We start from the raw sequence: 8202 nt of genomic DNA, 5'->3' as shown, positions 1-8202 counted from the left end.
AGCTCGGATCGCTTAGTCATACTGTCGCATACTTATGATCACGCACTTATCATGGTTGAAACGCCCTGATATCTCTCTATCTCTCTCTCTCGCTCCTCTCTGTCGTCTCATGTATTCGATAGCAGTGAGCGTCTATCGAGGGTAATAAATCGGTGGGAGGTGTGAGAAATACAGACATGAGTGGAGCTGAGTAAGCTTAGTCTGGTTGTAAGTCGCTTCTTACTGTATATGAATAGCAAAGAGTATATTTAAGTGAAGCGAATAACTGAGATATTCTTGTCGAGTTGTTCTCTTCTCCTGAATATTCGTGGGATACCCTTTGTTGGTGATGGGTAAGAACCTTTGCTCTCTATGTAGTGGAATGTCTAGAAGAGATATGTGTGCTATGCGATGTGCGCTTCCAACTAGCTCTTGTCTGTATAATTAGTAAGGGTGTGTCGGATTCTACGGATACACTTTATAGACACGGGTGGTATTCCAGGATCATATTTATTAGTCTTGATGGAGGTGTCGCATTTTCGTTCGTAGGACCCTTCTTAAGTGCTGAGAAGACGAAGCTGATGCAGCGAGGCTTACTAGCCCACTGTCATTTTATGACAATAATTTCAATAGTATCATAAGGCCTTTCTTTGAGGACCTAGTTATAACTACACGACAGTGGTGTTTAGGAATCTCCTGGGTTTAGCAGGCCACATCAGGTTTGCAAAGTCAACATTACGCTGGCTTGTCAACATGTTGCTTGTTCCTGGATGTTGCGCACTACTTCCCACGGAATCTCGACGCGAGGCTCGAAGCGGATGTAGTATGTCTGCGTATACGCCAAACAAGTGGCAATTGTTAGATTCCTAGTCCCAGCGTTGGCTCTTTTGAATTGCCATGCCTCCGTTAACATCCGCTAAATAGGACGTGCAGTGTTATTACGGAGATTGTAGACATAATACTGCAGGTACAATCACTCAATTCATCTAAATGGAACGACCATCTCAGTAACTGCTGCAATAAATTAATACTAATAGATTGGATTAGTTTAGAAAACAGCATGTTTCTTGATGTATTTTTGTAACATAACATTTATAATCGAAGCACCAGGCGAAAAGACATCACAGTTGTTAATAATCACAGTAAAACAAACTCAATGTTCGGATAAAGAATATCCTCCTCTCTGCCAAAGCATCTCAACCAGTAGCATGCTTCCCTCGCGGAACGGTCTTGTACGCAGTGTGCTCCATAGTAGCAAGACGGCGGCAAGTGCTACTTGTCTCATCGCAGATGTCTCGGTTTGGAACGAAGAGGACCCGAGACGCAAATCTCCGCAACAGATACCCCTCTCTCGGCTCTCTCCTGTGTGTGGCTGTTCGCTAGTTGATTGCGGTTTGTGCGTGCGGCGTAGGGACATTTGATGGTGTGTCAGTGCGTGGAGTCAGAAGGCAGATCCTCAACGCAGCTGTCCGCCTAGATGCCTTATTCAAGTGAAAGCCGTCTGACAAAAGTTGCTCTAAGCGTCGCGGTGCAACGTCGCAGCTGCTACAGAGATTTCGTAATCCTCTGCTCAGTGTCAGTGCGATAGTTTGGTTCTTCACTCCTATCAGAAGATCCTGTATTCTGTTGTGCCTGTTTTCCTTGCCTGGTATGCTCGAGCTTGCATCTCTTAATTCGCTGGTACTCCGCCTGGGTTCTTGTGTGCCGCTGCTTCTCTGCTAGACTGCCTTTGAGATGCTTCTGTCTCCTGAGTCGCCACCATATCGTCGAGTCATGTCTGCTTTAGTTTTTACTGTGGTGCGAAAGTCTAGGCGACTACTCTACTGACGGAAGCATTGGGGACTTCTCCTTCTCGCGACGACTGGTTCTTGAGGACAAGCCCTGTACCTGCCGACCACTGCATCTCACTCGGTCAGCTTCCAGGCTCTGACAGCACTGGGGTTTCTAGCTTAACCTCCCCGGCTTATCAGACATAGTGAGACGCTTATCCCTACGCACCTGCTATTTACACCCATATACTCCGGCCTGTGGTGTAATAAAATAGGTCGCACTTGGTTACACGATAGAAGCACCATAACAGTCTTTCCTCTGTTCTGTGGAATTGCTCATTGTGGGTTTTCCGATGTTAGCACTCCGTTATTTTAAACACAATACTCTCATTAGTGTTGTTTTGGGTTCACTCTCGACGCATAGGAATAGATGTAAACTGGTCTCTCATAATCGATCCATATGATCTCACTCTAGATGTGTGTTTGATTTGCTATAGCAAAAACTTAACGTGTTATATCTCTTTAGTATCGCGCTAGACCATTCGTTAATTTTATGTACATTTCGCATAGCAGATAGCTTTGAGAGTGCATCTGTAGTACCTGAACAAGTTCCACAGACTGTCGTACCCTGTCATGTCTAGTAACTCGTGATATCAACTGTGTTCCACTGAGAAGCCAAACTAGGATTGATTTGGGGGGAGTAGCCTAAATGCACCAGAGGGTGTAAACTAGTACTACGCATTAAATATCTGGGTGCGCATGTGGTCGTTCAGCCTAGGCCAGCTGCATTAAGTTAATGCTCCAGCAGTGCGATCAGCTCTCCCGTCTCGTCGTGTCACTTGCCTACAAAGATTTTACAGTTTTTGCTGTGAGCATGGACCTCGTATGATTGTTGTATTGATCTCCTTCACCTCGGTGATCCACCAAGAGACATACTTCCGCCACAGTTTGCGCGGGAGCGAAATTTCTGGGGGAATGGCGCGCATCTAAGATTCACCTCACCGCTCGCGTGATCCTACCGACGCGCTGAAACGATGACGCGGTCTCGCTCACGTAGGGGATTTTATGTGCTATGCGGGCTCTTCGCTGGCATGGCAGAACACTGACATTCCTGTCTTGCAGGAAATCATGACGCACAGACGGCGTTTGTGGTGGCATTGTCATGCTGGAGGGTCATGTCAGGATGAGCCTGCAGGAAGGGTACCCACATGAGGAGGAGGATGTTTCCCTGTAACGCACAGCTTGAGATTGCTGCAATAAACAAGCTCAAGTCTGATGATGCTGTGAACACTGCCCGCAGACCATGACGGAACCCTCCCCTCCAAATCGATCCCGCTCCAGAGTACAGGCCTGCGTGTAACGCTCTTCCTTCGACGATAAACGAAGTCTGTGTGCACCTCACCGCTGGTGAGATCAAAACACGACTCAGTCAGTGGAAGAGGCACTTTGTCTGTGTACGAGTCCTGCGGTGTTCTGAGCTATAAGCGTTTGGTTGAGGTATATGGTAGCGGAGAACGGTACTACATGCGCCACTTAACGGCGTGGATATCGAGAGGTGAATGACATAACGGTCTTAGAATCGTTATTACCGACTTTCCTTTACAACCATCCTATATAGCTCGTCACTTCGAGATTTGTGCAGGGAGCCAGCTGTTCTTCTAAGATTGCGCCTTTCGTAAACGCTTACCATCTCGTACGCATAGAGAGTAGGGGAAGACGAGTGGAAAACGGCGTTTAACACTCATCCGTTAGGCATAGGCGACATTTGATGCCGGTGAGCATTTGTGTGAATAGCGCTGGTCTCTTATCAGACAGGTCTCGCGGACAATGCTCCTCAGTCCGTCTTATATCTTCAGCCTATTGCGGATTCAGTCTGAGCAGTGATGGAGGGATTGTCGCCGATGCCTTCTCTTCGCGTGTATCAGGCATAACTCTCGGGCATGAATGTTTGTTATTGTTCTGCCAGAGTCTGACGTACCTGTCCGGCTAGAAGTCAGTGATGTTCGGTATGTGTGCTGTGTCGTCTTGTTGTTGTGACTCTGTTTACATGAAGAGTTCCGCCTCGACTTTTTGTCGAGGACGATCAGCTTGATAGATACCGTCCACTCTCTCGTACTGAACTCCTAATAGGGGCTGTCTTGGGCTCTCAAGTCTTTCACAAGTGTCACGAGACGTTGCAATTTATTGCCTGAGCCCATCTGCAGTCCTCCAGTGTTTATCACATGCCGCTTGGCATTATGTATGCTCTTAGAGAGAAGTAGCTGTGTCTTCGTTATAAGTCGAAAGATGGACGTCGCAGGAAGTGGCGGCGTCTCCTACAGTGGCGTATCTCTGTCTCTTTTTCTGCGGTGTTCTTTGTCAGTATGTTTCCAGGGGCTGAGAGGCATGATAAGAGGATGGCACTTCCTTTACGCTGTGCTATACAGTTTTCAAATATCTGTGATTCATATCAATATCGCACATTAACGGAGATGGGGACGTGTAGAGGACTGTTTAGTGGTTAGAGCTGGTCTATCACTGAGAGTCGCATTTTGAGTTCGATGTAATATATTATTGAAGAATGGTTTCGGTATGGAAACAAGTCGTAGTGGCCGAAAGAGGTGATTTAAAGAACATCGCAAGCTGTAGCCAATCGATTAACTTCAGTGTTGACGTGTATGAGTGGAATTTTTTTCTTAACGAGAGATTTCAGTCTTGGAGATAAGCAACAGAGTGTGGCATGAAACAGATGGGTGAAAATGTGTATATTCTTCTTGCATGGTTAGAAGTTGTGGTATAAAAAATCAGGATATCAGTCACGGTATAAGTGGCATTCAAAGAATCATCCAGAAGAACAACCCAAAGTATGTCTTTTGCAGAAAATCGTTCTCTCTAGCAGGTGATACTTCATTAACCTAATGGGTCTCATGAAGGTAGAAGAACACTCTTGCTGTGTAGCCAATAGAGACGACGACTCTCTCATGCACCACACAACAATGGTGTGTTAGCATGAATCGCAAAACACGGTGTTATATTTTCGAATAAAGTGACCACCTTATACTCCGCAAACAGAAAGCAATAGTTTGAAACCTTGCTTCGTTTTTTATAGACGCTCGTCAATACATAGCGTGTCTCGGCCTATGTTTGATGCTGACCTCACATGCCTCGAGTCGACGTACGCAGATCTCGATGTAAGACAGAGTTCTCTCTATCGTCTACATACCGCGCGAGTTCGGAAATGCGTAACCGTAAAAGAACCTGGCGGACGTGCATAGGCCACTAGAAACGAGTCTTCTCACAGTTCTCTTGCACGGCCCACGGCCTTAGACTCAGAGACATCACTCTAGGAGGAGAGTAAGTCGGAGCATAATAGGCTAGCATTCCGGCTATTTTGGACACTCTCGTGAGTGATCCGCCCATTCTACTACTCAGCCTCGACCTCACCATACTTCACTACACATGGAGGCGCTCAACGCGTACAACTCAGCTTGACTAACGGTGTCGTCGTATGTTAGGCGTTCGCAATGTTTTTTATAGGCATAGTGTAGATATATTCAACGTCTTCTTGTCTACTTACCGTGATGGGAGATGTGGAAGGATAGGAGCCATTTCACATAGTGAGATAGGGCTCTACACCTGTTGTATTCAGCGCACGTTGACAGAGGAGACTTCGAGTTTAGATTACATGGAATCTATGATTAGTTGGTGCACACTATGGACTGTAGCTGCTGCTGCAGGGTTCTTCGTTACACACTTTTATCAGTTGCTCGACCAGACAGAGACTAAATCTTCATACGTCTTCTGCACTCAGGACAGAGGAGTGGTGATGTGTGCTACGCGCCAGAGCACTGAGGATGGTGTACCAGACATTTACAAATAATTCAGCACTTTTTTATGGTGAAAAAGATAGCTTTAACACTCACAATGGGCTAAGATAGGATGAGCGAGCGGTCGGTCTGTTCACTGGAGAACTGGAACTTGATGCAAGTGGTCGCGCATGCTCATTGTGAATGACTACCTTTCCTGAGGGCTGAATGCAACTACGCTGACACGCATAGTCTACAAAACTCTCACTACTATAGTCGTAGGTATCTCCCTCCTTGAAGTGACGAGTGGGATAAAAGAAGAGACATGAGCACAAAGCAGGAGTAGATGAGGCGACAGAGATTAATAACTACTCCTTGACTTTTGAATCATTGAAAAAGACATAAAGCGATTTACAGCAGCGGATAGGCATATTTTGAGCTTGGCACATTTTTTCATGCATCATAGTAGGCCCATAAATTAATATGCCACGCTTGTGCATTCACCTGATGGTTTGCAGAGAAGGAGATGATCACATAAAACTATCCAAGGATGCAGTCACATAAAAGCATATGTAGGTGATGGCAGAAAAATATAAATAGAAATAGGAAATGGGATCGCACATCTGTTGCAGAAATCGGCATAGACGATACTGGCTGCGATGGATAGGGTTTTTTAGGTTTGTGTCGTAGACGGTTAAATGATGAGTATACTGGCTGGGTGAGATGGGACATGAACATCTAAGGCGAAATGCAATATTCGTCAGTGCTCGTCGCGCGCCGGATTCCTAACTGTTCTGAGAGGAATCGTCACTGTTTCGAGCCCTATGGCTCTCGCTCATAAAACCACTCAGCCCAGAGTCCTATCACACGCGCGGCACTCCGCAGGGAGAAAGAGCATGAACTGCGTCGCAGCGTATGTAAGTATGTGTTAGAGAGAAATGGGATACAAGGATAATGTAGAAGGAAGAGGGCTTAAGATATTGTCGTATGTACGACATAGATGTAGGACTGAGCGGGCGCGGCATACGGAACAGAAGATAAGCACGTTCTTCTCTGTCTCGCTTCTAAGTTCTTTGTATCTCGTGATGTCTATCTTTGTGTACTTGTTTGAATGATGCTGGCGACACTCTGATGGTCTCCCAAGTTCGAGAGCAGCGAAAGGCGAATGGAGGAGATGACTGGTGTGATCATCAGTGGTTATCAGGCAAAAAGGCACAAAAAAGGATATGTGAAAAAATAAGGGAAATACATAAAGTATAAAACAAAAAAAAAAATCAATACAACATAAATAAGAATAGAGAGCGAGAGCTGGCGGAATAGAGACAAAGAGGGAACACTCAAAAGAATATACATAAGAGCGGAGGGGCGAGGAGGGAAGTAGGGATATCGAATCGTGAATGCCAGGTAGAATGGGGAGGAGGAGATCTCGCGATACGATGCGATTGGGATACCGTATTGGAAAGTGAGCGGGTTGGTTGAGCAGATGACGTGTCTCTCTTCCAATGTGAGCTCTCTCTTGCCCTGCCACTTGACATTGATAAATCTCGTAAGGTTATATATTTGACCCTCATCCCATCCAGTGACTCTGAGGTAGTTGTCTGCATGATCAAGATGTTCACGCCTGGTTGTGTAATTCTTTAGCTGACGAGTGGGTGACGAGAATGAGAGTGAGAGATACGTTTAGTCGACTAGGTCGATCGAAGAAGGTCAGAGCTAAGTGATGAAAAACAACACGAGAAGTAAATGAACTGTATAAAGGCCGAGTTGTCAGTCAAGCATGCAATCGGTTCGCAGTAGATACAGTGCACGGCTTCGTTATGCATTGCTTGTGTATCATTGCGTAAACGAGGGCAGTAGACTAGCTATTACCAGAAGGTTTAATATGTCAACGATGTTATTTTCGTTGCGCAAATAATCTCTTTTGACATATTATGGGAAAGATGTAGATCGTCATGAACGTCCTTGTTAATTGGACATCTAATACCACTAAGCTCTGAAAGACGATTCAATGTCAAAGAACCTCAAATGTTCGTATCATATTCTCTCTCTGTGTAAGTGTTCTGAATTTAGCTCGTAGTTTGAAAGGACGGCTCTTTGTATTCCTCTGTTACGATAGTGCAGTGTAGCAGTGTCTTTGCAATGTGCTCTCTTGTACGAGCTCGTACATGTAAAGGAAGTTCGAGATGCTTTATTCATAGATGTGAGTTTCAAAGCGTAGTGTTACAAGCAGCTGATTTCCAGTCTCTGTGCTTCGCTTTCTTTTGAGTCAGTAGTACGTTGTATGGGGGCTGGAAGAGAGAAACAATATCACACTGGGTGAGAAAGGAGCACACTCCAGTGGTGGGCTGCCCAGGTAACATGGTGGGTTATTAACCCTAGGTTCCGGAGACTCGGAGACCAGGAAGTAGCTGGTGGCACGAGACGAAGACTCTGAAACTGTCCTGAGAGATCGGGAGACCTGAGCGGACAGGGTCTCACGGCATGAGCGCAGCAGCAATTCTTGCTCGTGTCTGCGAGCATGTGCTACCCTGGATCATTTGACAAGGTCAGTGGTATGGCGAAGAATCCCGTAGTCCGCAGCTGGGTGAATGTCCACTCTTGGTCGGCATTCTTCTTGTATTGCTGGGTTGAATGAGGAAGGCCAAAAGGCTAGATAACAGGAGTCTTTA

Source organism: Salvelinus sp. IW2-2015, unplaced genomic scaffold (assembly GCF_002910315.2).
Source record: "Salvelinus sp. IW2-2015 unplaced genomic scaffold, ASM291031v2 Un_scaffold1436, whole genome shotgun sequence".
Lineage (NCBI taxonomy): Eukaryota > Metazoa > Chordata > Actinopteri > Salmoniformes > Salmonidae > Salvelinus > Salvelinus sp. IW2-2015.
This window is presented reverse-complemented; position numbering follows the sequence as displayed.